This window comes from Balaenoptera acutorostrata, chromosome 16, assembly GCF_949987535.1.
Source record: "Balaenoptera acutorostrata chromosome 16, mBalAcu1.1, whole genome shotgun sequence".
In the NCBI taxonomy this organism is placed as follows: Eukaryota; Metazoa; Chordata; class Mammalia; order Artiodactyla; family Balaenopteridae; genus Balaenoptera; species Balaenoptera acutorostrata.
The window spans coordinates 68,694,440-68,700,974 of NC_080079.1; the positions used below are offsets into that span (position 1 = coordinate 68,694,440).

Sequence of the window (6,535 nt, forward strand, 5' to 3'; positions counted from 1 at the left end):
TCCCAAGGACACTCCTTAATACACACCCTGAACACTAAATTCTGAATCAGAATTTACTTCTCAAAGAGGGCAACTTATGCCACACACACACACACACACACACACACATAGAGCATTTACGAAGTTGCAATCCCTTTATATCTTCCTTAATTCTATATATGCCTCATCCAGAGGTAAATTCACTCCTCAAGGAAATCTGTGTCCATATATAATATTATATATATATATATATATATATATATATATATATGTATATATCTACAAGTAAGGTAAATTATACATTATAAATAATGTAAATTATAAATATATAATTTTTACAAAACATATCTATAAATAATGTAGAATATCCTTTTTCACATTTAACATTTTCTAATATATATCACCACTTAATTTTTTCACTAACTTTTTTCAGATTCAACTATTTTGTTAGAAATGGTTTAGCTCATTCATTTTACCTGCTATAAGGTATTCCACCATATAAATACCCACTGTCCTGCTGATGGTCATTTAAGTTGTTTTCTGTTGTTCACTATCAGGTATATTTTTCCTCCTGCATATGTGCATGAGTTTCCCTGTAGTACATATAACTAGGAATGGAAATTCTTGTTCAAGCAGATGAAAATCTTTAACATTACTAGAGAATTCCAAATTTATCATAAATGAAATTTCACAAACGTTCTAATTCTAAAACGTTCTCCAAATAATTTCTTGCTTATCAATGAGATAGGTAGGTGGATGGAAAAATCATCTCCCATTAAACTAGGTACCAGTTGCACAGTGGGTGGAAGATGAATTCGTGACATTAGCCCTATTTACGTCAATACCTTCCTCCCACTCCCTGAGGTAGGACCTTTGGAAGGCTTTGTTTTATAATCAATTTTCTGATATTCACTGCTTATCATTGAATACTTTTTTCTCTATTAACCTCATAACTCTCATGCTGTAATAAGTTTCAGGTTCTGGCCTATTTTTTTATAAGCATCATTAACTTTTGTGGTAGAAAAGGCCTTCAGGCTATTTTGGCTTTCTTAGGATCTCAGAATTCAAGGTATTTCTGCACTTGCTGTCTTTAATTAAAACAAGGGAGCAAACAAATCTTTCCAAAATGTGCCTTTTTCATTGTTTAATTGTGAAAGCATGTGAAAACTGGATTTTGCATCTGCTCCCTGTTCCTCAGACACTAAGCTTTACCTGGTCTTCAGACTTTATCATTTCAGTGAGAACTCTTATTTAGGAGTCAAATGTGCGAGGAAAAAAGTACATATGGTGTCTCTGCAGGCTTTTTCCCGAACCGTTTCTGCTTTCTCTGCCATGAACAGCTTTTATTGAACTAAATCTCCTCTAACATAGCAGCTCTTCCTCCCACTGTAATTAATAACTATGAAAAATCTAGTATCTCTGCCTCATTGCTGCTCCAACTGAAATAGTTTTAGACTGTTTCTTAATGCAGGTGCAGATCCTTCCTACAAGCAAGCACATATATTTCTATACAACTGGATGTCAGTGGAATTCCTCTGGAAAGAATTTGAAATGGTAGAATAAGAAAGAGATGAGTTTGAATCCTCTGCTCAGTGCTTGTGTGCATTCAGTTATGTTAATCAAACTTTTCAAATTTTCAATTGCTTTATCTGCGAAATGACAGTATTTTTACCTGTCAGGCTATTTGTGAGGATTAACTAGAAAAATTAATGTAAGAATTTCTAAAGGAGTATCTGGCACACAGTAGGCTCTTAATAGCTTTACTTCTTGTTTTGTTTCTCTTGCAGAAGCCATTTCTCATATACTTTTAATTAAATGGTAAACCCTTATTTGATTCAAAAATATTTAAAATAGCAAAATATGTGAGACTATTTCAAGTACCCAAATACTTCATTGTAAACTAAAATAACCATATTTAAATTGTTCACTTCTGCATCAAATTATTTCATTTATGTTTTTTAGTTATATTCATTGTAGACTTGTAGACTTGATATCTATATGTTAATATTCTTGGTTTTGTCATATACAGTAATCACTTCTATTTCTATTCTGCTTGATAATCACATTTCCAATATGCTGTATTTCCAATATACTAACATCCTTACACTTCAGTTTGTCTCATAGTGGGTCAAAAAATTCTCTCATTAACTCTGGTTAGAGTTCCAGTTTCCAACATTTTGAAGATTCACCAGGTAACTTTATTATGCTTTCCATGATTCACCTTGAAAAATAGCCTCTTTTTAAAAAAGCTTTTTAAGGAAACTCCATACTGTTCTCCATAATGGCTGTACCAATTTACATTCCCACCAACATTGTAGGAGGATTCCCTTTTCTCCACAATCTCTCCAGAGATTTTTTGTCTGTAGACTTTTGTGAGGTGATACCTTATTGTAGATTTGATTTGCATTTCTCTAATAAGTAGCAATGTTGAGCATTTTTTCATGTGCCTGCTGGCCATCTGTATGTCTTCTTTGCAGAAATATCTATGTAGATATTCTGTCCATTTTTTGATTGGGTTGTTTGTTTTTTTGATATTGAGCTGTATTAGCTGTTTGTATATTTTAGAAATTAATCCCTGTCAGTCACATTGTTTGCAAATATTTTCTGTAGGTTGTCTTTTCATTTTGTTTATGGTTTCCTTTGCTTTAAGTTTAATTAGGTCCCATTTGTTTATTTTTGTTTTTATTTCCATTACTTTAGGAGATGGGTCCAAAAAGATATTGCTGCAATTTATGTTAGTGTTCTGCCTATGTTTTTGTCTAGGAGTTTTACAGTATCCAGCCTTACACTTAGGTTTTTAATCCATTTTGAGATTATTTTTGTGTATTGTGTTGGAGAATGTGCTAATTTCATTCTTTTACATGTTACTATAGGATCTAGCAATCTCACTCCTGGGCATATATCTGGAGAAAACCATAGTTTGAAAAGATACATGCATCCCAGTGTTCATTGCAGCACTATTTACAACAGTCACAACATGGAAGCAACCTAAATGTCCACCGACAGATGAATGGATAAAGAAGATGTGGTACATATATACAATGGAATATTACTCACAATAAAAAAGATGAAATAATGCCATTTGCAGCAACATGGATGGACCTAGAGATTATTATATTAAGTGAAGTAAGCCAAAGAAAAATATCATATGACATAGCTTATATGTGGAATCTAAAAAAATGATACAAATGAACTTATTTACAAAACAGAATTAGACCCTCAGACATAGAAAACAAACTTATGGTTACCAAAGGAGAAGCTGGGGGCGGGATAAATTAGGAGTATGGGGTTAACATGCACACACTACTATATATAAAATAGATAACCAACAAGGACCTACTGTATAGCACAGGGAACTATACTCAATATTTTGTAATAACCTATAAGGGAAAGGAATCTGAATAAGAATATATATATATATTTATATACATATGTATTATATATATACACTTTGCTGTACACCTGAAATCATTTTGTTGTACAACTGAAACACAACAACATTGTAACTCCACTACACTTCAATTTAAAAAAAAAAGAACAAAAACTAGCCTCCTTTAAAAACTTTTTCTCTTTATCCACATACTCTTAGTCCCAAAATGAGCTTGGATATCAGTGCAGTGCAAGATGGCAGAATTTGTAATAACCTCAGCTGATTCAACAACGAAGGATGATGAGCCAGATCATTCGCCTGTATAAGAAAATGATATAGGCAATATGACCACCAGTAATAAAGAATCAGTAAATTCAAATGGAAATGGAAGGAATGACTAAAGGAGCTCTGACACAGACCTTGGAGATGAGAGAGAACTTTCCAAAGCGGCTGCTGGAGATAATGTCTGCAACTTCAGTAGTGAAACCCCAAGGGCAGAGGACTTCCCTCTCAAGAAGTGGTTGTAACAGTGCCTCTTCAACCCCTGACCGCACTCGCTCTGCCCACAGCCGACAAAGTAGGGTCCTGAAGGCACTAAGGCAGTCGCCAAACAGTACCTGATGCTAACACAGAGCCCTCCCAGAATGAACAGATCATCTGGGATGACGCCACAGTCAGGGAGGAGAGAGCGAGACTTGCCAGCAATTTGCAGTGGCCTAGTTGTCCCACACAATACTCTGAGCTTCAGGTTGACATTAAAAAATTGGAGGATGCTCCTTTCCAGGAGCCTTTACATGATTCAGAAATTGCTGAACAGGCTGTGATCCTGGGAACATATGTGTGACTGAAGCCCCCAAACACCCGATCTCTGAAGAACTGGAAACTCCAATAAAAGACAGCCCCCTGATCCCTACGCCTCAAGCCCCAAGTATTGCCTTCCCCCTAGCCAACCCACCTCTGGCTCCACACCCTAGAGAAAAGATGGTAACAGTAAAGGAGACTCACGAAGACTTAAAAAAACAACACATATTTCAGTTGTTATCTCTGAATCCTCAAGAACGTATTGATTATTGTCATCTGATTGAAAAACTAGGTGGATTAGTGATTGAGAAGCAGTGCTTTGATCCTAACTGTACACACACTGTTTTAGGGCATCCACGTCAACACGAGAAGTATTTAGCCTCAGTGGCAGCTGGGAAGTGGGTGCTTTATCGCTCCTACCTTGAAGCTTGCAGGACTGCTGGGCGCTTCATGCCAGAAGACTAAGAACGGGGAAGTAGTTCCATACTTGATGTTTTGACTGGAATCAATGTACAGCAACGAAAAGTAGCACTGGCAACAATGAGACAGAGGAAAAAAATAAAGCAAAGACAAGAATCGAGCATTGTTGAGGGAGCATTTAGCAGGTGGAAGATTACTTCACATGTTGATAGGTCCCGAGAAGCAGGATTCAAATGCCTCAGTCAGGAGGAGCAAAAGTGCTACCTGGTCATTCTGTATCTTTATTTAAAGAAGCTGCACATCTCTTTTGTGACTTTAATAAACTGAAACCCGATGACTCGGGAGTTAATATAGAAGAAGCTGCTGCCCAGAATGTGTACTGCTTGAAAACGGAATACATTACTGATTTTCTTAGGCAGGAATCCCCTCCTCAAATAGAAAATTACTGTCTACCAGAAGCTGTTTCATTTCTTCAGAATAATAAGGAACCTGGGACTGGATTCTCACAAAAGAGGAAAGCTCTTACAGAGAAAAATAAAATCGAACGACGTAGAGTATAGTAATTGTATTTACGTAGGTACCAAACGTTAAATGTTTTTTAAATTAATAGCTTGAATGTGACTGTGATGGATTTGTATAGTAATTTAAAAACAAGCACCTGAAGAATTCAACTTCAGTGTAACAATGAGCCTGCTTGAAGTTAGTTTTAAACACCTGAAATTTTAATCACTGAAATATTAACTATTCCTGAATGGAAAGTTACCTGAAATAACAAAACTCAACTCCTTAGCTAGCTTGTCATTAAACCATACTGACGTGTGTATGGGGCTTTTTGTTATTTATTTTCTTGTAAATATCCGAGTCTGTAGCTTAGTGGAAGCTTTAGCAAGGTGATGGATTTTGCCTTAAAACGTCTGCTTTAGTTCATAATAACAAGGAAGTTGTCAATTGAGATTTATTAATGTTTTCCCTGATTTTTAGCTTCTCACCATTTTACCTCTTTTTAACAGGAGCCTGGGCACAAGGTTTAATGAGGAATTGCGGCTTTCAACTTAAATGCGTGTGTATACACGTATATTCATATACATGAATATGATGTTTGCCAAGTTTGGGTGACAAAATTTGGAAAACAAAGACAAAGAATAAAAGTAGTGACTCAAAGTAGTTGTTCAAATTGATAAGTTTTTAAAAAGAAAAACATTCTGGGGCATATACCCAGAGAAAACCATATTTCAAAACTACACATGCACTGCAACGTTCATTGCAGCACTATTTACAATAGCCAGGTCACGGAAGCAACCTAAATGCCCATCGACAGACGAATGGATGAAGATGTGGTACATATACACAATGGAATATTAGCCATGAAAAGGAACAAAAATGGGTCATTTGTAGAGACGTGGATGGATCTAGAGACTGTCATACAGAGTGAAGTAAGTCAGAAAGAGAAAAACAAATATCATAAATTAACGCATATATGTGGAACCTAGAAAAACGGTACAGATGAACCGGTTTGCAGGGCAGATATAGAGACACAGATGTAGAGAACAAACGTATGGGCACCAATGGGGGAAAGTGGTGGGGGGTTTGGTGGTGGTGGGATGAATTGGGAGATTGGGATTGACATATATACACTAATATGTATAAAATAGATAACAAATAAGAACCTCCTGTATAAAAAATAAATAAAATAAAATTCAAAAAAAAAAAAAAAAGAAAAGCATTCTGGCATCCATTCTCTTGTTGAAGCAATAAAAGATTTGTAAAACAGCTTAAAAAATTTTTTATCATTGTATTTATAAAAAGACTAGTGCCTACTGCTGGTCATTTCAAAGCGCCACAATGTATTTATGAATATATGATTTACTTCCATTTTGATAAAGCTTTTATGACTAATTATACTTTGTTTTCGGATTACTCCCTCCCTTGTAGAGAACAAAGCAAGAGATTCAAATAGGTAGCAAT

The 6,535-nt window shown here is 35.5% G+C and overlaps 1 pseudogene; it reads left to right on the forward strand.

The window, feature by feature from the left end:
• Window positions 1-1,635: 1,635 nt before the first annotated feature.
• LOC103013005 (DNA topoisomerase 2-binding protein 1-like) lies at window positions 1,636-5,130 on the forward strand (annotated as a pseudogene).
• The last annotated feature ends 1,405 nt before the right edge of the window (window positions 5,131-6,535 follow it).